At 52.3% G+C, this 27,934-nt stretch overlaps 1 long non-coding RNA gene across 2 annotated transcripts; it reads left to right on the forward strand.

Annotated features, from left to right (window-relative positions):
• Nucleotides 1-14,125: 14,125 nt before the first annotated feature.
• On the forward strand, nt 14,126-27,916 carry LOC123949685. Of its 2 annotated transcripts, XR_006820067.1 has the most exons (6): nt 14,126-14,150; nt 14,243-14,322; nt 14,641-14,721; nt 26,307-26,434; nt 27,029-27,055; nt 27,493-27,916. It is a non-coding gene; the product is annotated as an uncharacterized LOC123949685 (long non-coding RNA). The 2 variants fall into 2 exon arrangements; XR_006820066.1 differs by having other exon boundaries at nt 27,029-27,916.
• The last annotated feature ends 18 nt before the right edge of the window (nt 27,917-27,934 follow it).

Genomic DNA, 27,934 nt, shown 5'->3' on the forward strand with positions numbered 1-27,934 from the left:
CCTTCCCACAGCTGCAGAGATGCGAAGTGCTCAGTGCCTGCTCTGTCGCGGGGCTCGGGAGCCCCCAGGCAGGTGAGCAAGAGCTTCACCTCTGCTCCTGGAGCTGTTGCCAAGGGAAGCTCCTGACTCTGGGGAAAGCACCTGCCTGATGTTCTTTTATCTGAAGTCTCAGGGTGTCCATGAGACCCTCCACCCAGGGCCTTTCCCCCCAGCTTCTCTGAGAGGGCTCGGGACCACACCATAGAGCCTGCAGACCTTTGAACTCACTGCTTGTGCAGCAGACCTGGGCACACAGAGTGATTCACACTCACTCTGAGCACTGGCCCCTCTGCTTCGTCTTCACAGCTGTCTCCTGAGACCCCCAGGGTGATTCTCAAAGGAGCTGCAAGAGTGCTACTGAGGAGTCAGCCTCCAGGCTGCCTGGGGCCTAGGAGAGAAGAGCCAGAGGTTATTTTCTATCACTGTCTTCTCTTCCTGGGGCGGGTGGGTCCCCAAAATTGAGAGCTCCCTTTTACTGAGCAGTAACTCTTTGCCAGCACTGTGCTAAGCAGGGCTTTTAAGCACAGCTGTGAGAGTTGTGCTCTGCTCAATTCCCTGGAGTTGTGCAGTGCCCAGCACGAACACCCATGCACGGTGATACTGTGAGCACTTTGCCTGCTTTGTCTCATTTGTTCCTCACAATAACCCTATGAGGGCAGTACTATTAGGATGCCTATTGTATAGATGAGGAAATGGAGGTACCGCAGAAAGATGGTGTAACATATCCAAAGTCAGAACGGTGAGGTAGTGACCAAGTTGGGATTTAAGCTTTCAACTCCAGAGCCAAGGTCTTGACCACTGTGCTCTCATTGCAAGGAGTCACAGGCAGGGTGTTCATGGTACAGATCTTGAATTTGGGCTTGCTTCAGCCCCTAGCTTCATCCTTACTACCCTATCGACTCTGTCTGACTTTGGAAAAGTTACTCTGAACTTCTGTCTCTTCTTCTGTAAAAGGGGAGAACTGAGTCCTACCTCACAGAACTGTTGACAAGACTCAAAGAGACAGTACGCAGCAGAGGAACTGGTGCTGTTGGCCTCTTGGAAGAGAGAGATAAATAGTGGCTTAAAAACCCACACTGTCCAGAAGTTTGGGGCAGAGCTGGGGGCCACCCCTGGGCAGGATCAGACCGCCCATACCCACCAGCCTAGCAGGTCAGAGCAGAGCCCAGCGTCCACCGCCTCGCTTGACTTCCTGGCTTTGCCCTCCCAGGGGGCCGCTGATGGATTTATTTTGGAGATGGCCGGTGTCGGGCCAGCAGCGGGACGCTGCAATTTTGCCTGTGGCAAATTATCTCCCGCACAGCGAGATCAAGCCTCTTCCAAGGCAGGATGTAATCATAACAGTGTTAGCATCTGCCTTGTGAGAAGAGAGGCGCTCAATGGGCTCCGGGGGGGCCCTCTGAGCAGAGGAAAGCGAGAGTACAGCAACAGGGTGACGGGCTGCTGACTGGGGCTTTTCTGTTGCCTTGGAGTTGCCGCTCTAGGGACAAAGTGGAAAACAATGGGGCTGAATGGTCCCACCTTGAAAAGACTGAGCTATAGATTTACAGAGAAGGCTGGTCCCTCCCCACATCCTGCCTCCCCTCAACATACACACACACACAAGCCTATGCACAGACACCACAAAGCCTCTATCAACCGAGACCTTGGGGTTCAGGAGGAATTCTGGGAAACAAGTTGCTGGCCAAGGGGGACACGGGTGGGGCTGTTCCAGTTCCTTCCCACGGGTGATCCTTCCACCAAGTCTAGTGAGGCGGGCCCAGGAAGACAATGCCAAGAACAGGGGTGCCAATAAGAGGCCTGCCTCCCGGGCTCTCTGGGTGCATGCTGTGCCCATCCGAATCCAGGCAGAGGTGACAAGCATAGAGACCGCAGAGCAAGAGAAGTGTCAGGAGCTGGCAGAGGGACAGGGGGTGGGGGGGTTGAGAGCATGCGTGCGCATCCCTTTGGGTGGCAAGGACGCAGGGCCTTGGAATGGGCCCTTGGCCTGAGCCGTCCTGCTGGATCCTCCATTGAGGGGGTCCCTGAAGCCAGAGGTCAGGTAGCCCCATGGAGGAGTCTCCTGCTTCCCCCGACCCACACCAGGAAAGAGGGAAAGAGGTCATTTTCTGTGTCCCTACATACTTCCTGGGACAGACACGGCAGTAGACACTGATGTTCAAACTCGTATCACTCTGCACTGGGCTTTATGTCTTCATGAAGCATCTGGAAGGCCACCAGACCTGCCCGGATGCCACTGAGACGTTGGATGCCAAGGAGACAGAGCTGGCCGGGCCAGGGCTTCGAGAGGAATAGGAGGGGTTCCTGATCTCATACACTCAGTTCAGGCTGATTCCATAGAACAAACAATGTCTGACTGACTTTTTTGGTCTGTTTTCTTTAAAAGAGGCCCTATCTGAAAGTGTGTGTGTGTGGGGTGTGTGGGGTGTGTGGGGTGTATGTGTGTGTGTGTGTGTGTGTGTGTAACAGAGACAGAGACAGAGATAGCCTGGATCCTAACACTGAAGGTGTGGTGTTTGGCCCTCTGGTCCCAGAGTAAGGCTGTGGAAGGAGTTGGTTGATTGCATGTTGGATCCAGTGTGATGGGTACAGGCAAAATTGGAAGAATTGGGGGTGAAGAAAGGAAGAAGCAGGCCAGTTGAATGTTTCAAAACATGGGTTTGGGGGTCACACTGGGCCACCAAATATGGCTTTGGCAAGTCACTTCACCTTCTGGGTCACCTGAAGTCATCATTTGCAAAATGTAGAAAATAAAACTTACTTTCAAGAAAAGTCACTGTGAGGATTGAATATGGTAATCTATGAGAATATTCTGTTCTGTGCCCTGATAGGAAAAAACAAAAGAAAGAGAAAAATAAAGGAGCGAGGCTTTGCTTTACAAATATGTTTGTTAAGAAAAGTCACCCTGCATTCACAATCCTTTGGTGTATATGCCTCTCGTGTAGTGGAAGTCAGGTGGGTCTAACTCCGACTTACAAGCTCCTTTTCAGGAATGGCAGAGACAGAACACATGGATTCAGCTCTTGCAGAAGGCCAAATTCTGCTTCAAGAGTTTGACTTATATCGACTCAATGTCTACTGCTTAGTGCGAGGTCTACCTGAATGAGTGTAGTTCTGTCTTCAAGCCGGACCCCCGACTTCAGCCTCAACTGGACAGATGCACCTCTCCTGCTGGGAGACTGGGAGACTAAGGGTCATGGGAAATGGCCAAGGGGGGTGGTGCCATGTGCCAGATGGCATGGGTGGCACAAGCGTGTCCACACATGTGGGCACTGATGTAGAAGGCCACCACCATGAGAGATGAGCACAGACGTGTCAGATTCTGGGCACACTTGCCAAAGCTCCGAATTACCAATGACCATGACATTGGCTTCTCTGCCTCAAGGGATGGACAGACCCCCAAGGTGACCCTCAGTGACATCTTGCCTCCTGGTGTCCATACCTTTGCCTAATCATCCCCGCCTCTTGAGTGTGAGCAGGACTGATGACCAATAGAATACGGCAAAGGTGATGGGATATCACCCGCGATCATATTTCACCCTGTAAAATTCTGTCTTAGCAGACTGCAGAGAAAAAAAATGTTTTTCTGGCTTTGAAGAAGTAAGCGAGCATGTTGTGAGAGGGCTTACAGAAAGGGCCATCTGGCAAAGAACTGTCAGTGGCCTTTGAGAGCTGAAAGTGGACATTAGCTGACTGCTAGCCAGGAAACAGTCACCTCAGTCCTGGAGCTACAAAGAGAAGAACTCTGCCAACAGCCTGGAGGAGCCTGAAGCAGACCCTTCCCCAGCTGAGCCTTTGATGAGACTGCAGCCCAGGCCATACCCGCAGGGCGGGAAGAGACCTCGGACCAGAGGACCGGGCTAAGTTGTGTCCATATGATCTGCAGAAACTGAGATAAAAAATGTGTGCAGAATGGAAAGTCTCTGTGTTTGTGGTCATTTGTTATACAGCAGTAGCAAACGTAACCTCTCTGGAAATTCCAGTTTTGGTGAGACCGAGAGAATAAAAATCTAGGCTTCTTTCTTCCCTCCATCACTCCTGGTCCCTGGCCTCACCGGGGAGGTGAATTAGATAAATAGCTGTAAATTGTTCTGATATCCTGGAGAAAAGCACTAATGCAAAGTATGGTGATTATATCATCAAAGTGGCTGTTGGAGTCATCCAAAAAGCAAATCTAATGAATTGGGTGAATAGAGGTTTGCAAATAGAGAGTCTTGGCAAATGCTGGAAATTAGGAAGATTTCCATCATAGGTGCTCATTTCCCATGATGGGTAATTATCGAGGCAGAACAGGATCTGCAAAGCAGCCTCTTCCTGGGTCCTAACAATAGGCATAGAAAGATGAGGTTAATAATCCGTAATGAGGAAGATAACTGGAGCTGGTGTCTCAAAGGGTAATTGTCATCCCCAAGGACAGCAGAGCGTCCTTATTAATCTTTCATCCTGGGACCAAAAGTTCAGATGGTGTGTTTTCTGAAGGTGGCACAGCATGGGACAGCCATTCTTCTTGCCTGTAGGGAAGGTGGCAGCTCCCACATCATTAGACGGGTATTTTTCCACTTCTCCTCACAGCAGAAAAATTTGTATGTAATTAATAGAGTGAGATGGTCAATATCTTTGACTTTGGAATCAGGTCTGACAGACTCAAGTTCAAGTCTCATCTGTATCTGTATCACTATATCAGTTAGCTCTTGCTGCATAACAAGCAACCCCAAATTTAATAACTTAAAGCAACAAGCATTTATATAGCTCACAAGTGTGCAGATTGGCTGGGAAGTCCCACTACTCTGGACTCAACTTGGGTGATCTTTGTTGGGCTGGCTTATGAATCTGTTATTAGTAGCTCGGCTGGAAGTATGGCTCACCTTGGCTGGCTTCAGCAGGGAGACCTGAGCTGATCTGCTTCTGCCCCTCATGGTCTCTCATCTTCCAGCCAGCTAGCCTCCGCTTGTTCACTTATTCATTGAGTTCAGCTATCAGAACTCAAATGAAGAAGCAGAAGTTTGCAAAGCCTCTTGAGGACAAGTCTTAGAACAGGTGAGCCTCACTTCTACTGTAATCCACCCGTCAAAGCAAGTTATAGAGACAGCTCAGATTCGTGGACTGGGAAAATCACGTCCACCATTGTATATAGGGAGGCTGTTAACTGGGGTCATCAATGCTTCTCCCCAAGGCAGCACTGCTCCAAGAGTAGCAAGAATGGGCAAACTCAGAGGCACAAACCCTAACCGAGCCTCTGCTGAGTCATGTTTGCTGAAGTCCCATTGGCCAAAGGAAGTGACATTGCCAACCATATCCCGGGGTGCAGAAATCCACACACCCTTTCCATGGGGGGAAGAATTTGTAGCCATTTCTGCCCTTCTAAGTGTTACCTGGGAAAATCTTAACCATCATTAAAGTGAACCCCAGATGAGACCAATGTGGAAAAATCTTGACAATTGTCAAAATGAGAGGACAGCGGTCAGCAGGTTGGTCGACAGGGAGTCAGCATTAGCATAGGAGTCTGTATACCCACATCTCACCCACTGTCCTGGGTCTTCAGCCCCTGCACAGCTGCAGCGCCGCCCTGGACCCCAAGCGTGAAAGCAGCACCACGCAGAAGAAACCGGCTGTGATCCCCACAGGGAGATTCGTGTTTCCTAGTGGCCACGTTTTTTTAAAAAAGGTAAAAAGAGGCAAGTGAAATTAATTTCAATAATATATTTTACTGAACTTAATATGCTTCAAATATTAATCACTTCAACAAGAAGTCAATATAAAAATTATGACTGCAGTGTGTTTTTTACATCTGAAGTCTTCAGGACCTGATATGTGTCTTACACGTACAGCCCATCTCAGTTTGGACCAGGCACATCTGAAGGGCTCAAAGGCCACACGTGGCAAGTGGCTACTGGAGTGGGGTCCAGCCCCGGTCCTCCTCTAGCTGCGCCTCTTTCATGGGGTGAGGAGTCCACAGACCCAAAAGGATGCACCTGTTTGAAACTCACGTCTTCTGTTCTTAGACCAGATTCTAGGTACAGCAGACCCGAATACCCCAGACAGGAGTTCAGGGTGGCTTCCAAATCTCCTTCCCCAATTCCACCCTCCAGACAACTGTCCTGGCGCTCACCTCTAGGCCTTGGAAGGCCACGGGACGACTGTCGGCTGGTGGGATGTGCAGTCATTCTTGGATGCGCATGTGGCTAGGCTCCTTGCAATGAGGGACGGATGAAGCCGGAGGTGGGACGAGAGGAAGGCAGGACACTTTGATCCAGATGCTTCCACTAATACCCTTGCCCCACCCCTTCTGGTGTTGGTGGGCATCACCACAGCCTGGAGGCCAGACAGGAATACAGGAGCCCTCCCTGGTTCCTCCTGCCCCCACATCTAATTCCATTGACAAGTCCCATTGATTCCACCTTCAAATACAATCGATGCCCATTATTCACAGTAACTTCGTTCCATAAAGTCGTGCAAATGCTGGGTTAGGGAATACTGTCGCCCTTGCTCCTAGGGGGAACATGATTAGGTTCCTGTGAGCCTCTGGTCACCACATGTCCAACCACAGTCTGCACACAGTTTTGTTTTATGTGTGTTTCTTTTTAAAGACATCTTATTTAATATACATGGATTGACTAACCTTGAACTCCTGGTCAACAGCACTCTGCCTGAACAAAGCTTATCTAACACAATTTCCTCATAAGACACATCACAGCTTCCATGTGCTCAGGAAGAGTGGACAGAACTTCCGCTGGAGGGGATTTTAAAGAACAAGAGCACTGACCAAAAGCCCAGAGGCGAAAAAATTCGGCACTAAATAGACTGCAGAAAGACACTCGCTTACACTATGAGGTGAAGCAAGAAGGCAGATCATCACCTTGTTTGACCTCACCTGGGAGCACGCACGGGGCAACTCAAAAGTTTTACGGCTCTGCCCATGTCCATGAATGACCATGAAAGCACTGCAAGCATTAGTTTGGGACTTAGAAATAAACTGTAGCAAATAGGTGAATTTGCAGAAATGGAACCCGGGAATGACGAGGAATGGCTAAATACTTTCCCTCTGTCTCTTTCCCTTAGGCCAGCTCATCTCTGTCCTGGAGGAAGGTGGAGCCTCCTCCTGGCCCGTCTCCCTGTTTGCAGGATTGATGCACCAACCTCCATCACAGAGTATCAGCCCAGTATCCAGAGTTGTCCTTCTGAAAGGTCAAACCTTCCATTCTGTGGGTCACTCGGGACTAAGTGTGAATTCCTCACTGTGGCCTACAAGACCGTCCTTGCCCTCCTCTGCGGACATCTCAGACATCACCCGTGCCCTCTCCCTCTCTCACCTCTCTCCCGCCGCACACTTGCATCTTCTCCTCCTGACCCCCTCCCCTAGTGAGGCTCCCACCCCTCAGTTGTTTCTCCAGCAGGGCTACTCTCTGAGTCTCCTCTCTGCTTCTCACAGCTTGCGATGCCAAGATGATTTATTGCGTTGCAGGTCAAGGGCCAGAGCTCACCTTGGCTCACATGGAGAGAGTGGAACTGACCCTTGGGTGGCAGACACTTGATGCCTTCTCCAGACCCTGGGAGGCATGTTGAAACAGCAGAAATACTGGACATCCAATGCTGAGACCCAAGACCTTTGCAGCTGCAGGGTTCTGTGGCCTTGGCCAAGAATCTGACCTCTCCCTATGGGAAAACACACATTCTCAAATTTAGAAACCATAGGGCTTTATGATTGCAAACAGCACATCCTTATAATTTTGAAATCTTAGCATCTCAGGGGCTCCACCCAAGAAACCGATCCCCCTCTCGTCCTCTGAAACCCTCTTTTAGGTAAGTACCATGTTTTTATAATTATGGAGCTGCAGGATTTCATGGTCCACCCAGGGATCTGACCACCCTTCTCAGACCCACATTTGTTTATGAGGCCACAGACCTTTGAGAACCCCACCCAAAACCACACTTAAGAGAAACACCATCATCCTAGAATGATGGACCTCAAGGAGCAGCATAAAGAGATGTTCTTGGCATTGTACACCATTTGAAATAAAAACACAAAAAGAAGCCAGAACATCCCCGTGGCGTATACCCTGTGCCTGTAATTACACAAGATTCGTTATTGTGCCCAGCCAAACATGCAGGTATCCAAACAGTCCCAGGGGCAGGACGGATGATGTTTTATTCTCTACTTCCTCAACTTTTTGTAGTATTGCTGACTTTATAAAAACTGTGACTAAAAGGGGGAAAAATGCTTTGTTCCCATCCACGGGCTGGTGAGAGTGATTTATCAGAGTTTAATAGCCGAGTTACCTCTCTGCCCCGGGCCAGCTGACCTTCTGGAAAATCACCGAGATTTATCATTATTAAAAAATTGATGCCCCGAGTCTCACTGTGGTGCACGTTCGTTCTGCCCAGTAACGGATGAGAGTGCCAGTGGGGGCCGGGTGCAGAGAACGCATCTGTCTTCTCCTGCACTGCCACAGGGCAATTATGATCCATTTCCTGGTGGGGACCAGCTCATCCTGGGTGATGCTGTTAGTCCAGGAGGAAGCTCTGCCCGTTTTTTCCCAGAAGTGGCTGGAAGCGGGGAGGAGGGCTGCCCTCTGGGAAGACAGGAGGCTGCCGATCCAGGGAAAAGGATCCAGGAAGTCCATACCTGGGCCCAGGGAGGGAGGCTCTGGAGCAGTGGTTCTTAACTGGGGGTGATTTTATTCCTACTAGGGACCTTTAGTAAAGTCTGAAGACTTTTTGTTGTTGCACTGGGGACAGGGTTCTCCTGGCGTCTGGTGGGCAGAGGTCCGGGATACTACAGTGCCCGAGACAGAGAGCCTTCCGTGGCAAAGGATTTTCCTGCCCCAAATGTCTCTAGTGCCAAGGTTGAGAAAGCCTGCCCTAGAGTAAGGGAGGGCTTCGTTCCTCTCAGTAGGTCTGGGGCTTTGGGCAACAGTCAAGGTCCTGATAAAGAGTGGGACCTGGTGCAAACAGGTGCTGTTGGGGGCAGCTGACACTGAGCAGGGACGGAGCTGGGGGCAACTTCTTTAAGTTGGTTCTATATAAGGTTTCAGGGCCGAGGCTTGCCGGGCCTCCTAGTTTTGGTGATTCTCTTACCCCCTTCCCACCCTACCCCGCCACACCCGAGGAATCATTCTCTATCCTCCATCAAGTCCTATGTTTTGGTCCTCAGTGCATTTTTCATGCTGTCTGTGGACGTTTTTTCCACTAATTTCCACCTGATGTAATAGGACCCATTCCTCAAAACTTAAATGCCACTGCCTCCATAAAGTCTGCCCTGATTTCCTCTAACTGTGCCAACATCTGTAGGCCCTTTTCTTTCATTGGGTAGAAGTAGGGAATTCCTTCTGGGTTGGATAGGGGAGGGCATAGTAGGGTACTATAGTTACATGCACAGACTTTGGTCTGGTCCATTCCGGTTTTGCTGTTTGTTACTTAGCTGGTGTTAGACACATTGCTTTAAACTTGCTGAACTCAGTTACTATAGATCTGGAATGGGGCTCAGTCACTGTTGCTGAGAAGATTGGCTGCACTGAAATTAATTTGCAGAATTTAGCAGTGGGATGGAGAAACCATCGGAACGAGCCCTTACCGTGCAGGTCCTAAAGACTGGGCATTGCTCTTCAAGCTTCATCTTCTCTGTGGGTACCGTGCTTGTCCTTGTCCCCACTTTCCAGATGGGGAACCGAGGCCCAGAGAGGGTGGGTGGCCTGCCAAGGTCACCCAACCTGTGGTGGGTGCGGCCTGCCATCTGCAGAGATTGGAAGTGAACGTTTCCCTTTCCTAGGCTGCCCTGGGTGATGACAGGCATGGGCTCTTGGCGGATCCAACTGTTACTCTCTAAGTGCTTAGTGCATGGCTGGCTGGCAGGCTGCTGGCTGATACAAAGACTTCCAGGTCTCCATTCTGCTGTTCTCCCGATGGACCTTTGAGATCTGTACATGATACAACATTTTAAAGATGAGAGGTTATATGGAATTACAAGGTCATGTAGCAAGTAAGTGGCAGGGCGAGGTTCAAAGCTAGGTCTGTTGACTCCAAAGCTAACACTATTGTTTTAATGACAATAGCCTTTTAACTATCACAAATGGATAAAAACAGCTAATATTAGCATGGACCACATTGCAGGTACTGTGCTAAGTACAGGGATAACTTACACCTTCCATGTGGTTGTCCCCCACGGATGGATCTGGAGCCCGATTCTTGCAAGGAAAGTGATATTCCCAAGGTTCCCAGACACTCTGACTTATATCCCACGGCCTGCCAACCTCCTGGAAGCTCTCTGTCCCATGTTAGGGACTCTGCACCCACAGCTGGGCTCCCGCCCTAGAAGTCTTCAGTGAATCGCACTGGCCACACAGCTTGCCCTTGGCAGGCCCAGTCCTGCCCTGGGAGGCTGAGCTCAGCTGGTCGCTAATGAGCACTGCTGGGGACAAAGGCAGCTGGAGCTCCTTGTTCGAGCCTCTGTTGTGGGGACAAAGGCATGAACTGATGCGTTCTCTGTTCTTTTGTACTAAATAATTGGCTTCAATTACATCGGCTGGATGGAGTGTGGCACTTGGAGGAACGTGGAACTTATGAAAATGGAGGTCCAAGGGTGCAGAGCCAGGAGGAGGGGCTCTGATGGGTTTGCCAGGGGTCCATCCTCCCCAGCACTTACCCAGAGCTTGGGGGAGGAGTCTTAACTTAGCTTCTCCCAGTTTCCTCCTCTGTAGAATGGAGAGAGGAAGAGAGAACCTTTGACCAGGGGTTCTCAAATGGCTCCTGGCAAAGCTCTGGGTGTCTAGGAGGCTGGGCAGGACTCCAGGAAGATGCCCTCTGTTTAGCCAGAACAGCTTCTTCCCTTTTCTGTTTTACATATTAGGCTGATACCCTCCCCATTGGGTTGAGCAAAGGATCCCTAGCCAAAAAGGAAAAAAAAAAAGTTTGAAACTATACAGAGAGAAAATTTAGGTTCCGTCCCAGCTCTAGAATTTCCAGATCCCACCTTGAGGTTTGAGGGTCTTTTTTGCAGAAGGATGGCCCACTTCTCATTGTTGGGAGGCTTTGTTGAGGTGGCCTGATCTGCTAGGGCTGTGCTCTGTGATCCTGAACTCTGCCCTCTGCACTGGAGCAAAAAAAGATGATGGTGATGGTGATGATGGTGATGATGATGATGATGATGATGATGATGTTGATGGTGGTGGTGGTGGCGATGATGATGATGGTGATAATGAAGACGGTGGTGTTGATGATGATGATGATGATATTGATGGTGATGATGGTGATGATGCTGGTGATGATAATGATGACGATGGTGATGGTCATAATGATGGTGGTGATAGTGATGATGATGATGGTGGGGATAATAATGGTGGGGAAAATGGTGATGATGGTGATGATGATGATGGTGGTGGTGGTGGTGGTGGTGACGGTGGTAGCCATGACAATAACATTAGGACTAACCTTTCTGTGCAGCTCCACATGCCCTAGCTTAAGCAGCCAACTTGCACTCTCTTATTGAACTCCAATAAGTTCTGCACCCCAGTGAAGCAGGTGCAGGACTGCCCTCACTTGCTGGAGATTCATTAACAGGCATTTACCGAGCTCCTACCATGTTCTAGGTAACGTGAAAAACACAGCAATCCTTGCTCTCATGGAGCTTACAATCTAGAGTGGAAACAATAATAAAAATGATAAATAAATATGACAGGAAGATCAAGGGTAAGGGGCTGGTGGGCGGAGGGGTGCAGTGGTGGTTGCAATGGAAAACCTAGTGCTCAGGAGAGGCAATAGGAGGTCAGATCTGAGCATAGATTTGAAGGAGACATGTGCGTACCTGAGCAAGTGCTCCTGGCAGAGGGAACAGCCACTGCAAAGGCCTTAGCATGGGGTGTGCTCCAACTGAGTGTTTGAGAAGCACTGTAGGATCTGTGTGACTGGTAGGGTGGGCAAAGGGGGTGACCACAGAGGAGCCGTGCTCAGGACCCTCTGGCTGGGCTTCTCTGGCAGAGCCCGGGGACGAGGCTGGGCTCTATGGTTCAGAGCAGGGACCTGGGCTTTTACCTTGAGTGAGATGGAATTTCTGGGGCTAGTATTTGGGGCAGAGAAGTGACACGCAGGGATCTCTCTGGAAGGGGAAGGGGAAGGAAGTGAGGAGTGGTCAGATTAGGGACACATCCGGGAGGTAGAATGGACAGGAAGTGCTGAAGAGCTGGAGGGAACACCAGCGGAGGGATAAGGAAGTTGTCAGGGGTCATCACTCCAGGTGTTGGGGTCAATGGTGGGAAGGGGATGTTCTCATTTTCCGAGATGGGGAAGTATGGAGATTAGATGCCTATCAGTAGCGGGGCAGAGATATCCAGTGAGAATTTGGGTAGGATGCGGGGGGTCAGGGCACAAGTCCGGGTGTGGGGTTTGCCACGGTATCTACGGTATTTGTCTTTGTGATCCCCAGGAGGTGGCTGTGGACAGAAAAGATGAAGAAGGACCCTCAGGGGTTAGAGATTAGCAGGGGAGGGGGAGTAGTAGCGGGTGAGGGGGGCCGCAGCCAGGACGCAGGGAACCAGGAGCATGGAGACCCCACAAAGAGGGAGCAAACGGTGTGTGTTGTGAGCCCAGGAAGAGAAGCCCAAGAAATGACACTGAATTTAGCAATGGGAAGCCATGCTGATGCTGATGAGAGTGGTTATGGTGGAGACAAAACCTGATGCCTGAGAGCTCAGGACAGACTGGGAAAAGTGGCAAGGGGGTCGGCCTGCCTTCGCCAATGTGGCCCAGCAAGTCTTTCAAGGAGCTTCGTTCTGAGGGGCAACCCAGGAAACAGATGTGCGGGGTTAGGGGCCATGGGGCATGGCCAGGGTTTTTGTGGTCGTTGTTTTAAGGTAAGAGAAACTCGAGCGTATTTATAGGCTGTTGAGGATGACCCAGGAAAGGGGGGAAAACCAATGATGTGGAGGCAAGGGGGAAGAATTTCTGGAATGGTGTGTTTAGTGGGCAAAAGGGGCTGGACTCTGAGGCTTGACTCAGGGGTTGGCCTTAAATAGGCTACACAGAGAGAAACTGAGGCCCAGGGAGGTGAGGGGACTTGCCCAAGGACCCGCAGGGACAGAGCAGGCTGATGCCAGGATCTGGTTCTGTCACCACCAGATGTCCTTGACTTCCTTGCTCAGAGCTGGACCCCAAGGCTAAGGGGGCTTGTCAGGGAGGGCCCACGGGGCTCCCCACGCCCAGAGCAGGGAGAGGCTCAGAGGCAGCGGCCGGGACCCCCGCCTCCTTTCTGCTCAGTGGACTTCCTCTGCCAGCCTCGCGGGGCCAGAGGAATCCTGAAATTCCAGGGCTTGTGGTTCCCAAGAGTCCCCAGAACCCACAGAGAAAATGGCCAACACTTTGGATTGAGTCTATCCAACAAAACTCAAACCAGGCATTTGAACTGGTGTGACGCAGCGTGGACTGGTCACTGTGGGACACAGACGTGAGGACACACTGCTGTCCTTTCCCCTCAACCCCAACGCCCCAGGCTTCTGCTTGAAGGAAGGGAGCCCTGGTTCCCAGCTTTGGGTTGGGATTAAGGCCAGCGAGGGCCACAGACACAGTCAGTGACGCCTAGCTCAGACTGCCCAGCCCCCGGCCACGAGGGAGGATCTGTCTGTGGCTTTCAGGTGTGTTTGTGGAGTTGTGACATGGCTAAAGCACACGTCCCATGTATGTTCATGGGTGAGCTCGCCTTCGTATTATCCGCAGACACGTATGTGCTTGTGGTATACGAGTCGGCCAGGGGCGACGGGACTCCTGAGGGGCACAAGCGGCCACATTCCGTGGCCTGCAGGGGATGATCATTATTTCTCTCCCTGCTGCGTCTCCAGTCAGCTCGGGTTCAGCAGATCGCTGCTCGGTTTGATCAGGCGTGGTTCCTGGCTGGGCATTGGGTTCAAGCCAGAGCCACTGGTTTTTTTGCTTTTACTTGGCCTGGTACTGCTTGGGGCATGTTCTTCGGAGAGCAGATGGCCGAAGCGCGGGAGACCGAGCCGAATTATGTAAACACAGAACATTTCCATTGGCCCGAGTGAGTCACGAGGCCAGGCCCAGCCTCCTGGGTCAGGAAAGGATGTTTTCCCCTACCAAGAGTCTACGGCTAAGTCCCGTGGCAAAAGGTGTGGATATAGCATTCTTTTTTTATTATTATATTAGTATAATATATAATTTATATATTATTATTATTATTAGTTTTTAATTTTAATTCCAGTGTAATTAACATGGAGTGATAGTTTCTGGTGTACAATATTATGATACAACAAATCTAGACAGTGCCCAGGGCTCATCATGGTAAGTGTGCTTGCTCTGGAGTCCCCAGTAGGGCAAGATGTGGGTGTGGAATTCTGTAACGGGCAGGGAGGGAGCTGGGGAGCCGGGCGGGACATTCCTCCAGTCTTCCACAGTGGGGAGTGGTATGCTCACATATATGGGGGGAGGGGCAAACTGACAGCAGCTTCCTAACCCCATCGTCGTCATCATCCTCACTGACAGTGAGAGCGGCTGTCCTCCTGCCATCTTGGGGTAGCTCCCTAAAACCGCCAGCCCTTTCCCAGCTCCAGTTCCCACTGGGCTTGGGGACTGAGTGATCATTTTCATTCTTATTTTTAGAATTTTTCGAAGGAAGGAGGGAACCTTCTGGATGGTCCTTGAGGCTGTAGAATCCTATCGGTATTGAGCACGCTGCACCTGGTAAGCCCGAACCCTGCCATCAGGCCAAGGGTGACTTGGAGCCCCTCATCTTCCTCTGCCCGCCCTGCCCTCCAGGGTGCCCAGTCCTGGGCCTGGCTCAGCGCAGGCAACTGCCGCAGGGGAGTCTGGAAGGCAGACGGGCAGTGTCATCCCAAAGGAGTCCTTCCGCAAAGCTGGTCTTTGGGCCAGGAGGACCAGCCGGCGGCCCTCCTTCCTCCCCAGGGTTTCCGCAGGCAGCTCCCCTGTACAGGGACTGAATGTTTCATCTCCTTGCTCTGCAGCATTGATGCCTTGCAGATCCTCAAGGAAAGTTGAAACATCACCTTGCCCTTGGGGGTTCAGCCACGAGTTTCTGGATTGGCACTTTTCTTCTGCTCTGCAGTCCCACGGATGGGCTTCTCCTTGGCACTGGGATGAGAGCCGGTGGGTGGGAGGGATAGCCCCCAGCACAGTTCCTGGCTCCGAGTGCATGTTCCTCAGACTAGAGAGGAGAGGAATTGGGGCCAAGAAATCTCTCTCCCCACGGGGACAGCCTGGTTCCCATGACCGGAACTAAGATCAGGTAGGCTACATGTAATGGAGTATTAGCCGGCCTTAAAAAGAAAGGAAAGGCTGGCAGGAGTTACAACGTGGATGAACCTCGAGGACTTTAAGCTAAGTGACAGCAGCTGGGCACAAAGGGATGAACACGCAATGACCACAGTCACAGGAAGTAAGCTAGAGCAGTCAGATTCACAGAGGCAGAAAGGACCGTGGCAATTGTCAGGGGCTGGAGGAGGAGGGGATGGGAGTTAGTGTTTAATGGGTACTGAGTCGAAATCTTATACAATGAAAAGAGCTCTGGAGATGGACGGGGGTGATGGCTGCTTGGCCCTGGGTGCACTTGATGTCACCAACCTTGCACCTGAAAATTGTTCAGAGGCTACAATTCATGATGGACGTATTTTACCGCCATAACACTAACCAACGGGAGGCGAAACCCGGAGGAGCTACTCACCCGGGGACACACAGCCACCGGGAAGTGAAGCATCAGTGAGAGCCAACGCTGGGCGAATGCCACGGTGATGCTCTTTCCCCTAGACTTTCCTGTGAGCCGCTGCCGTGAGAGCAGGAGAAAGACCCCGGCAGGCATACCAGCCAGTGGCCAGGACAGCATAGCCGGCCCGGGACGGAGCTCTGGGGGCCCAGCCCCACCTCTCCCCTCTGACATGGAACAGGTCGCAGCCTGAGTCCTTGCCACCCTGCAGGACAGAGATTGGAAGGCAAGCACCTCAAGGGGCGGGTGTGAAGACGAGATGAGCTCATGTTCCCAGCACGGTTCTGGGCCACTGAGCAGAGTTAAGTAGATACATAAATGATGCAAAGTCAGTGCCACCAGGTGGGCCCTGGGAGAAGAGTTTGCTCTGTCCACCGTGGGAGTGACCACAACGTCTCAGGATGGCTGTCGAAGTAGGTGTCATTTGTGTGCAGGGTAGAGAAGGTTTCAGAGATCTTGAGGTGGGGCTGGCTTTCCTGGTGGAGGTTACAGGTTGAGGAACAGTCGGCAGGTGGGGTGTCTGACCCCTTCTGGGAACTGCAACCAGGCTCATGTGACCCGAGTGGAGGACCGAGGGTAATCAGTAGGTTCTTTGATTTACAAATCACAGAAACTCAGCTCAAAGGGAATGTTTTGCTCATGTTATTAGAAGAGGGTGGGAAATGAGCTTCAGGCATGGCTGGACCCAGGATTCCCCCTTCCTTGTTCCTTCTCCTTGTCCTGCTTCCCTGCCACTGGCTTCCTTTTGAGATCAATGAATGGCTCAGGACTTCCTTCTCTCCTGCTTCAACCTTAGCTGGAGAAGAACATTTTGTTCCCGGGAATCCCAACCAAAGTCCCAGGGTTGACCCCGATCAACCCAGCTTCCATGGCAAGCCATCTCCCGGCAAGCTCAGTGCTACTGTCTGAACTGGGGCTTGGACCCACCCCTAGATCTTGGGCTTGGAAGATGTCAGCCCTACCTGGACAATACGGATGAGAGTGGGGGGGGATGGGCAGTTCCTCAAAGGAAAGCTAGGATCATGTTTCCAGAAGGAGGGATGTCAATCTTAATCAGGCAAAAACACCAGACATCCTCTACAGGTAGCAAGAGCTAAGGCTGCAAAGAGAAGCCCTCCTCTCATTCATACTACCCCCCACTTTTTCTGCCTCCCCCTCCTGCTCCAACAAGATGTACTCATTCGCGCCTCTTTGGTTCCTCTCCGCACATGTTCCCAACCTCCCTGGATGCTGGGCGTAATCTCGTCCCCATGAGAGATGCCAGCAACACCTTCTGGAAAAACAGCGTCTGCCAGCTGCCACCCTCCACCCTTGCTGTGGCTACATAATTGGAGTCCGTGGGGACGGGTGGCTGGCGGTGTGCAGGTCTCAGGCTGACCCGTTTCTCTAGCTCCCTCCATCCTCCCCCTCTTGCCTCGGAGATCCTCGGCCTTGGAGGGGGTAGCATGCCACGTTCTGGCCCAAACCCACCTTAATCAGGTTTTTGAGCACAATCCCAGCAGGCTCTTGGTGGCTCTGCTGACATGCCGGTGCCAAACATAGAACAGGCCTAGCCAATCCCACCCTTCATTCTGTAATTTGCTGGAAATCAGATGATAATGCTAGCCTGGGGAGACATAATTTGTGATAACCCGGCCCGGCTCCTGCTGGGTTTGGTCCAAGATGACATCAATGGAGAGAAGCGTGCCTGTGGCTTCAGCCCCTTCTCCGCATCATGTTCCCTTTTTAGCCTTTATTCTCAGTCCCAGTGGCCATCTGCTGCTGCCGCCACTCTCCCCTCCCCACCAAGTCCCTGAAAAGCTCGCTGGGGCCGGGAGGAAACGGGCCGGGAGGAAACGGGCCAGTTACTCATTCATTCACCCTCCAGATCATTGTCGAGCTGGTACTGCGTGCGCGGAGCCTGGGAGGTACTGGGGACAAGGACAGGACGTCATGGACAGGCCCCAGGCACCCGGACTATGGTCTAGAGCAGGGAGGAGAGACCAGTGTCACTCTCAGGAGGATCTGAGGTTACAGGGACAAGACTCCCAGGGTAGCAGAGCCAGGAGGGGTGTCGGGCACTACTTGGGGGGCTGAGGGGATAGGTCTTCCGGGAGGAGGAGAGAGCTGCCCCAAGCAAGCCGCTGACTGTCCAGAGCTCTTAAGAGACTCCTGGCCCCTTGACCACGGCCTTGGGCTCCTGTCCCCACCCGAGGCTGAGGGCCAGGGTCGAAAATGGTTATGTCCCTCCCAGGAGGTGTGAGCACGTGGGTGCTTCAGACCTTTCTTCTCTGCCTTCCCCGCCCCCCACCATGACTTCCTGAAATAGATTCTGTTCGTCTCCATGGCACAGATGGTTATGGCGCCCGCTAACTTGGGGATGGGGCCAATCGCTGGGGTACAGCGGTGAGCCAAAGCTACCCTGCAGATAGGGACCGAGGCATTTTACATGTAAATGTTGAATGGTATCTGCCTGTCATGAAGGCAAGGGCCTGGGCGGTGAGAAATAGCAGCTGACTGGGGGAGCGGGGGAGAAGGGAGCCCCAGCAGGAGGGCTGGAGGACGGAGGGGAAGGGGAAGAGGGTGGCCGTGGGAAGGACCAAGTCGGGACCGGGGCACCGCAAAGGCCACGGGAGTGGGATAATAAGGGGCGAGCGTGATGCTGGGTGGGGTGGGGAGTGGGTGGGCCTAGCCGTGGGCCTTTGAACTTCGTGGGGAGCAAGGAGGCAGCTCCTGGGCACCAGGATCTGAGGTCACACTGTCAACCTGGCTCCAGGCCTGCACACACGGAACCCCGTTACACTTGAGTTTCAGATCAACAATGAATCATTTTTTAGTATAAGTGTGTCCTAGCTTTTCCAAGCTTACGCTAAAAAAAAAAAAAAAAAAAAAAAATTTGCTGCTTATCTGGAATGTAACTGGTGGTATCCTGTTCTGTTTTTTTTGTTTCTTTGCTACACCGAGCCACCATTTGTGAGGGAGGTGGAGGCCACCCCTTTGCCTCCTTGGGGCTGTCCTTGTCACCTCTTAGGCTGATGAAACAGACGACTAGACGACTAAGATGGCCTGCCTGTTGTCACCCTTGCCTTCTGCTCTGCCCCCCTTCATCCCATTCCCCGGGCTTCCCATGGAAGGAACCAGGCAGGACAAAGAGCCTCCTGAAGTCACGGTCAGGAGCAGGGGAACCATTGTGACCTGCCAGTTTTAGGGCCCCAATATGTCCCTTCCATCCTGCCTTTGAGACTTTGCCCGGGTCGTCCCCTCTGCCTGGCCCTCTCTCGTCTGCACACCGGCTTATGGGAGACCCAGCTCGTCCCCGCTGTGTTGTTGGTCAGCTGCTAAGCTCCCATTGTCCCCGACGCTTCATATGTGATTGTCTCTGTCACCTGTGGGGTGGGCTCCTTTTTCATCCTTGTACAGATGGGAAAGCTGAGATGCAGAGAGGCTGGGTGACAAGGTCCCAGTTGTGGGACTGCCTCGCCCTCCTTGCTCCCGGAGGGTCCAGGGCAGTGCTAAGCTCAGGCATGTTCTCAGGCCACATAGACCCCATACGCCCCCTCCGCATCTTTCGTTCTCCAATTATAAACCCGCTTCCTGCTCTAACCAGCAGGAAGCAACGTTTCCTGTTTCCTTTTAAAATGTCCAACTTGATTTTTTGTTGACTCCTTGTTCCTGAGGCTGGTCCGGCAAGACAAATAAAGAATTCTTGATTTAAAAAAAAAAAAAAAAAGTAAGTCTGTGTCTCCTGGGCTTTGAGATTTTTAGCATCTTGAGCCATTCAGGCTGCTTGGCCTATGACTAGCACATCCCATTGGACCCTGGTCCTCGCCCCACTGGCCCATGAGAGGTCCTCTTGCCTTTGCTCATTGGCAGTCCCAGCCCATGCCAAGCACTGTCTGGCATTGGGCATCTCAGAGTCTCCCGGGTTAATCAGGCTGATTGGTTTTAATCAGTTCCCTGCTGCCAACAAGACACCAGGGAGCCAAGTGGGGGTGGGCAGGGGAGAAAGTCTGATTCACGGGGCACGGCCTCCTGTGTGAGTTGCTGAATGCTTACCCACTCTGGGCCGGTCTCCTCGTTCCTGTAAATGGGAGGCAGACAACGTGATTCTGTGATAATAGAGGCACTCATTCATGAGGGTTTTCCGGGCACTTACTTAGTGTGCTAGAAAATGTTTTCAGCCCTGGGAGATGCCCATGAACAAAAGGGACAAGGCTCTGTCATCATAGGCTTATATTCTTTGGGGAGACAGTGAGGCTATGGCCCTGTACTGCCCATGGGGAAGCCCCTAGCACGGGTGTCTATTTAAATATAAAGGAAATAAAATGAAATCAAGTTGAAAATTCAGCTCTAGGTCGCCTGGGTGGCTCAGTCAGTTGAGAATTTGACTCCTTGTTTTGGCTTAGGTCATGATCTCGGTGTCATGAGATCAAGCCCCATGTCGGGCTCCATGCTCAGCAGGGAATCTGCTGGAGTCTCTCTCTCTCTCCCTCTGCCCCTCTCCCCACTCGTGCTCTCTTTATCTCTCAAATAAATAAATAAATCTGAAAACAAAAAAGAAAGAAAATCCAGCTCCCCCGTTATGACGGCCACATTTCAAGGGCACAAGCCCCTTTGTGCATCAAGGCACTCCGGTGAACGCTCATATCCACCATCACGGGGGTTCTGCCGGGCAGTGCTCCTGGGGACTGACAAGGCCTGTGCCCTCCGAGGGAGTGAGGACAGCTGGAGTGGACCGAGATGTGCTTTTGAAGAAATGATAATCAGGGAAGGAAATATTTGAGCTCAGGTCTGGCCTTGGTGAGGAGTGCTCCCTAGAGCAATCTGAGGGATGACTTCCCGGCAGAGGGAACAGCAAATGCAAAGGCCCTCAGCTAGGAGGTTGGCCCATGAGGGAAGAAGGGAGTCCGGTGCCACTTGCGTGCATTAACCTGGAGAAGAGGGAGACCTGTCAGGGCTTTGGGGCTGAATCATTTGGGGCCCTGCTGGCCACAGGAAGGACTTCGGCGGGATGGGAAATCATTAGCTGGTTTCCAGCTGGGGAGCACCATGGTCTGGTTCACCTATTAATAGGATGATCCCGGCTGCTATGTGGGGTGAGAGGTCAGGGCACAAGCCAGAGGCTGGATAGAAGGCTGATAATGCCAATAATTATCACCAGACAGTAGCCATGGGGGTGGTCAGATTCTGGAAATGCATTGAAATGGAGCATCAGTCTTGCTGATAGATGAGAAGAGCAGCATCGTGGAGAACCGAGGGGTTTCTGCAGTGGGGGGCTGTTCAGGTGGGAGAGGATGCTGGTGGGCAGCCCGCGTGTGAGCCAGGGCTCCATACGGGCCAAGTCAAGTTCAAGATCTACATAAGACATCCAAGTGGAGGTGTTGGTGCCCTGTGGTCTAGCTGAGTCTGAATACCAGGCCTGGAGCAAGGTGGCATGATTAGTCTGGAGATAGTATTAGTGACCTAGCGAGTGTCACAGAGCACTGTGGGCTTAATGCAATTATCGTCGTTTCTCGAGTCTGCTTCATATCAGGCATACTATTACCTACCTTATCCTATTCAGTCCTGAGTCAACTCCAAGATGTAAGCCTGATCACTTCCATCCTACAGCTGAGAGAAAGGAAGCTCAGAGAGGTTAAGAGTCTTCTTCAAGGCCATACAGGATTTGATCTGAATCTATCTGGTTTCAAAGCCTTCATCCCCTCAGTGGCGGGAGGAAAGTGGTCATGGGTTCTGAATTCTGACCGGAATGGGCTGATTCATTTGCTTGAGTTTGAACGCTGAGGACCTCGGACGCCAGGCTACGGAGCCCAAATCCATGCAGAGGCAACAAGTTTCCCAGCCAAGCACTAGGGCTGCCTGGCCGACTGGCCTGGGTTCTGTTTCCTTCCTAGACCTCGTCCTCATGGACATTCAGCCCTCTGACACCTTCTTGGGGTCTGCCCAATGGCCAGGGGCCCCGGCAGGTAGAGAGGCCCGGGAGCTGCTATCATGCCGTCCAGAAGCAAGCAGGGGGAGCACTGAGCTTCTAGGCGCCCTGCTGCCCCAGGACACAGACAGCCGTTCCCCAGGACAGTCAGACTTCTGCACTTCCTCCTTAGGCATCCAGGAGTGGTGACAACTTTCCACCTTCCCCCTTCCCGTCCTGGGCTCCAAGGCTCATGACACCCCAGAACAGAAAGGCCCACAGGGATCATCTGGAACAATGCACTTACTCCCTACAGATGGGAAAACTGAGGCCAGAGAGCTGTGTCTGGACCAGAGTCTGGGTCTCCTGCCTCCATCTCGTGTCCATCTTCTGAGATGTCAGGAGACTGGAAACCTTTCTTTTCCTTCTCAGGGCTCTGAAACGACACAGGTGATTCTCCAGGTGCTCTCTGGGCCTGTGTCAGGAACACCCCTTCTTCCCCGCTGAACGTGGCAGAAATGAGACCCTGCCATCTGCGCCGACCCAGCCTGCCCACCGAAATTTGAGGACCACCCACTGCGGGCTGGCCTCCCCATGTCAGATCCTTCAGGCCACGGGTCCTCCATTTGAAGTCCTCTGACTCCTTCCAAACAGACCCAATCACCACACGTCTCAGGCTCCTGGAAGCAGACAGCTGTGGGCAGGAGCTGCCTCCCATCTTCCGGTCCCGATTCCCTCCACGGCTCAGCCGCCCAGCTCCACACAAGCTTGCCTGCCCTTCCCATAGGTTTTGACCTTATTCACCATTTTGCCTCGAGCCTGCCCGTACCACCACCCCCACCGCCCCCTCACTCCTTCCTGGTCTGGCTGGGTACAAACCCCCGCACAGGCTGGAGGGGCAGGAGGAACGGTGCCCCTTTGGGTGAGCTCGGCCAGTGCGGGAGAGCAGCGGGAGCACACAGGCTTCCACGTCCTTCCTAGGCTGCGTGCTTCCAGTGGTCCCCGGGGACAGAGCAACTCGGCTTGTCCTCCACGCCCTACCTCCTCCGCCTCTTCCCCCCTCCCTCCGCCCCATTCCAGCACACACGCCTGCTCTCTGGGTCACACCCGCCCACTAAGTGCTCACACCTAAGTGTTTGTCACAGGCTCTGCTTTCTGGAGACCCCAGGCTCAGTCATGCCCTGTCACCGACTCACGTCCAGCCATGGAGTGTCACTTCCTGCAAGGACACAGGTGACATATGGAGCAAGACAGACTGGGCCCCTGGAGGGCCCTAATAACCAATGCACACTGGTATTGGGGAAGGTGGGACGCCCTCCAGGAGGCCTCCCCTCTTCGCCTTATGGGTGGGGTAACTGATAGGAAGTCAGACCCACAGGGGTGGCACCACGCCACGCTTTCTGGAACAGAGATCCCCTCCCGTCCTTTCCTTGCACTTGCTCTCTCTCATCCTGTATTAGATGGGCTCCTCTCAACTCCCACCACCCACAAACTCTAGATTCCCCCGATTCCCTTAGTAATGACCTAAATTCTTGTTGCTACTTGCCTGGTATTTGCTGCCACCAGGATCCGTGACAGTGTGGCTGCCGGAGCCAGACTCCCCGGGTTTGAATCTGGGCCCCACCACCTGTCACGTGGGCAGCTTTGGGCAAGTCACAACTGGCCTGTGCCTCATTTATGACATGGGGACCATACCTCCCTCATAGACTTGTTAGGAAAGTAACGTTAACATGCAAAGTGTGACGGGCCACGCGGGGCACACAGTCATTACAATGTAAGTGTGGCTATTATAATGATCACATTTTACTATCACCATAACCCTGTGGTCTAAACACTGGCATCCAATTCTTCATATGGAAACTGAGGCTCGAGAGGTTGACTTGCCCAGGGTGGGAGGGAGAGCTGGTCTTAGAACGCTCTCTGTTCCAGTCCAGAGCCTTGGGTACCGACCGACCAGTTTTCTGGTACTCAGAAACTGAGTTGCAGCTTTAAACTTTCTTCCATCTTGGGGCGCCTGGGGGGCTCAGTCAATTAAGCGTGGCCTTCGGCTCAGGTCATGATCCTGGGGTCCTGGGATCGAGCCCCATGCTGGGCTCCTTGCTCAGTGGGTAGTCTGCTTCTCCCTCTCCCTCTGCCCCTCCCCTTGCTTGTGCCTTCTCGCTCTCTCTCTCTCTTGCTCCCCCTCCCTCCAATAAATAAATAAAATCTTAAAACAAAACAAAACAACTCTCTTCCATCTTGAGGGGAGGGCTGGGCCCTAATGGAGCCCCCTGCGTGTGGATGGGCTTTGATTATTTGACGGAGAAGACCACCCAGGGGGAATGAAGGGCTTCCAGGGGCCCTTGGGACGCAACCCACGGGCCCTTCCCCCAGACCGCACCCCCTTCCCCCCTGAATCCACTTTACTCATTCTCCCCAGCATCAGTTGTGGCTGTGGCCGGACAGTGACCATCCAGGCTGCTGGGATCAAGAAAGGGATTTGTACCTAACCATGTTTCCAAAGCTGTAGCCCAAGGAAAACTCATGTCCTCGGGGACCTACTGGGGCTGAACAAAGAATAGAGAGCCCCGTGGCTAAAAAGGCCTAGAAAATGCACATGGTGCCCTCAACATGGGCCCTTTCTCCCCAGGGGACTTCTGAGAACCTTTACTACAGCAATGGGGGCTGTGACTCTGCAGGGCTCAGGGGAGCACTCACGAGTCCCAAACAGACTTCTGCAGGGAACCCTCTCTCTTGGGGACAATCTTCCAAATCTGCAGAACTCGCTTCGGGCACAGCTGCTGTAGTGTTTGGAATACTCCACCCTCTTCCAGACAGACAGATTGCCTCAGCCAGATGGGGGTTCCCTGAGCGGGCTGCTCCTGCCTGGGAAGTCTGTTGTCAGCTCTGGGGAGGAGTGAGTCACCCGTCTCTGGGCTTTGGGCGCCAGCTCTGGGGTGCAGAGAAGGGAGTGCTCAGGGGGAGGGACCGAGCAGCCCCTCTGGCCATACCCCTGTGGCCTAGAAAGGGAACCCCACCTCTAACGACTGTCCCCAAAGTGGCTCAGGTTCTGCCCCGAACAGACCTGGGTCTCTGACTTTTCAACCTCTTTCTCTGCCGCTTCCTAGCTGCATACCCCGAGGGAGGTTCTTCTGGCTCTGAGTCCCAGGATTCTCATCCACCGCCTGGGTGTTCCGAGTGTAAGGGAGACCTGTGGCCTGCACAGGGCCTGGGCCCCGAAGAATGTTGCTTGCTTCTTGCTTCTTCGTGGTGCCCAGGGAAGCAGGTGTTGGGAGAGACACTCCTCCTCAGTGTCCCTTGCCCAGAACAACCTCCTCATTAAGGGCGCTGTTCCACATCCCTATCTAATTATCCTCTAACCGCCTGCTCCCTGCTGGGCCCCGCCTGCTTGCTGCCTCCTGCCTGACCAGGAGACCCAGTCTAATTGGAAGGCACTCAGCGAGGCAGGACCCCACTCCTGCTGGGGCCAGCAGTCCGGGGGGGAGGCTGGTCCTCCCTGGCTCCTGCAGGCTGCCTCCAGCTGAGGGGTGGGGAGAGCCGACGTGAGGCTGGTTTGTCCTAGGTTATGCACCCAGTGAGAGCAGGAAGGGCAAGGATGTCAGCTGGCCTCGTGCTGTTGGTGGCTCTGGATAGGTTTATTTTTCCGGAAAAGCAGTCTTGAGGAGTGGTTGAGGGTGCACATTTGGAGCCCAACAGACCTGGTTTGGGACCTTGCTCTCTGCTTACCAGGCTCTGACTTTAAAAGCTTCCTCTTGGGGGATGTGGGTGGCTCAGTGGGTTGCGTGTCTGTCTTGGGCTCAGGTCATGATCCCAGGGTCCTGGGATGGAGCCCCACATCCAGTGCCCTACTCAGTGGGGAGCCTGCTTCTCCCTCTTCCTCTTTCTGCCGCTTCCCTTGCTTGTGAGCTCTCTCTCTGTCAAATGAATAAATAAAATATTTAATAAACAAAAAAACAAATAAATAAAAGCTTCCTCTTGTCCTCTGTTTGCCCATCTGAAGAATGGGAATTCTATTGTGGGGAGGGAAGGAGAAAGGGCCATAAAGGGTTTAGCATAGAGCTCTGTGCACAGCAAGCCCTTGGTTGGTGGAGGCTATTGTGAGAGCTGCACTCTCCTGATTCCAGCCCACCGTTCAGGGGTCCCTGCATCTATGTTAAGGGTAACATACTCAATGCTCACAACAACTCAATGAGGTTATTTGATTTTTCACAGGAAGAGAAACTGAGATTCAGAGGTAAGGGGACATGTTCAAGATCATCCAACCAGTAAGCAGAAGAGATCCAATCCCACTGCTCTTTCTGCATTCACTCCTGGCACTCATTCACGCACAACTGGGTGCCTAGTGTGTCCCCCACTTGATTCTGGCAAGGACTGGCTTCCAAGCTTTTTGGTTACCTTCACTTCTGTGACAAACACTGGAGCTCTATTTCCCACCCCCTTTTCCATGCACGCCTCTGCCATAGGAGTGAGAAAGCTATACCCTCCACCACCCAGACTCTTTTTCTAGGTAGGGATGTGTCTGAAAATCTGGATGGGAGAGTTGGGGGAAGCAGTAGTGGGAAGAGGATTGGCCTTTCAAGAAAAGCTTTGAATTCCTGGTAAAGAGCTCAAACTCCACTAGTTCATGGATCAACTTCTACTCTCTTCCTTCTTTAAATGTAGATGTGAGCTCTGGAGCTGCAGCAGCCATCTTGTGACCAGGAGACCTCAAACATAAGGATGAAAACCAATAAGCTAAGCGTGTCCAAGAAGACAGGTTGGAATTCCAGGTTCCTGGTGGCATTATTGAGGTCAGAACTACCACTTAATCACCCTACCCACCCACCCCAACCCCTATTTGTTTAGGGGCTAAGTTCAAGCCAGTGGTTCTCAAAGTGTGGTACCTGCTTGAACAGCATCATCAGGATCACAAAGGAATTTGTCAGGAAAGCACATTCTTGCCCTTCCCCCCCTAACGCCCGGATCTGCTCAGTCAAAAACTCTAAGCGATCTGGGTTTTTAACAAACCATCTGAGTGACTTTGATATTTAGGAACTACTGGCCAGGAGCCTTGCTCATTCAGAACCTGTTTACTCACATCTGAGGGCAAGTCTCCTTGATTCCTCCAAGTTTCCTCCCTCTCTGCCAGTCTTTTTTATTAAGTGAATTAATTTTAATCATAGAAACCCAGAATGGCAGAAAATTCCGCTGTTGCAGTTTGGCAAGGTGCATGACTAGTTTTTGGATTAGGTCTCGACCGTCTCGGAGGGCTGGAGAAAAGCAGAAAGCTATAAAATTGTTCCATTAAAAAAAAAAACATGCCCAGTTCCAGCTGGAAAACCCAGAATGGGTGTTTTGTTGTTTTTTTTTTTTTTTTTCTCTCTCTCTCTCTCTTTCTATATTAGGCCAGAAGGAGCGATCGGCAAGCCCCAGTATCCTGACTTCCAGCAATCATGGACCCTGAGGTCCCCCTCCTGATGGGGCCACAGTCGGAGCCTGGAGCTTGTCCATTGTAGCCACCAGCATGTGGGGGCAGATGTTTGCGTTAGACTCTGCTGCATGACAGGCCACACTAGATCTTGGTAGTTTAGACTGACTGTTTTTCCCCAGATTCTGTAACTGACTGGGTAACACCACTGCTGGCTGTGTCTGTGGTCAGCGGAAGGCCACCTCGGCCCTGGGCCCTGCGGGGAGGGTGGCGACACCACTTCCTTCTCCCTACATGTGCTCTTTCAGCCCAGACATCTTCAAGGCCTGGTGGTCTTCGTTTTAAAACCGCTAAGTTGGGGGCCAAGTTTTTTTATGCCGATAAACTGAGACCAGTTATAGAAATCAGTACCGGTACCTGAGCTGTTTCCTTAACCCAGAGCTAATTCGTGCGCACCGGTCCTGGGGCCCCGGAGACGGGTGGAGGCTGGGACAGTCACGGAATGATCGGTGGGAGCTGGAACCACGCGGGGGAAATTGCTCTTGGAGCCTGGGGAAGGGGGACGTGCTGCACTGTGGCAGAACTATTGGCAAGACTGTTACCTGCGGATACTTGGAATATGGAAAATGTACCAAATGAACTCACGGGTCTGGCTAGAGAGTTTTCCAAGCCAAATGTGGAGGAGACCGCCAATGGACTTCCTTCCTGATAAGATATAAGAAGAGAGAGATGAGCTTAAGAGAGCTCTGTTCTGTTTGCAAGCAGAATTTAGAGGTAATAGGAAACCATCAGAAGGTAGTGAGTTGAAAAATAAAACCATTTCTTTGTTTAAAAAATTTATTTATTTGAGGGAGAGAGAGAGAGAGAAAGAGAGAGCATGAGC

Source organism: Meles meles, chromosome 8, assembly GCF_922984935.1.
Source record: "Meles meles chromosome 8, mMelMel3.1 paternal haplotype, whole genome shotgun sequence".
Classification (NCBI taxonomy): Eukaryota; Metazoa; Chordata; class Mammalia; order Carnivora; family Mustelidae; genus Meles; species Meles meles.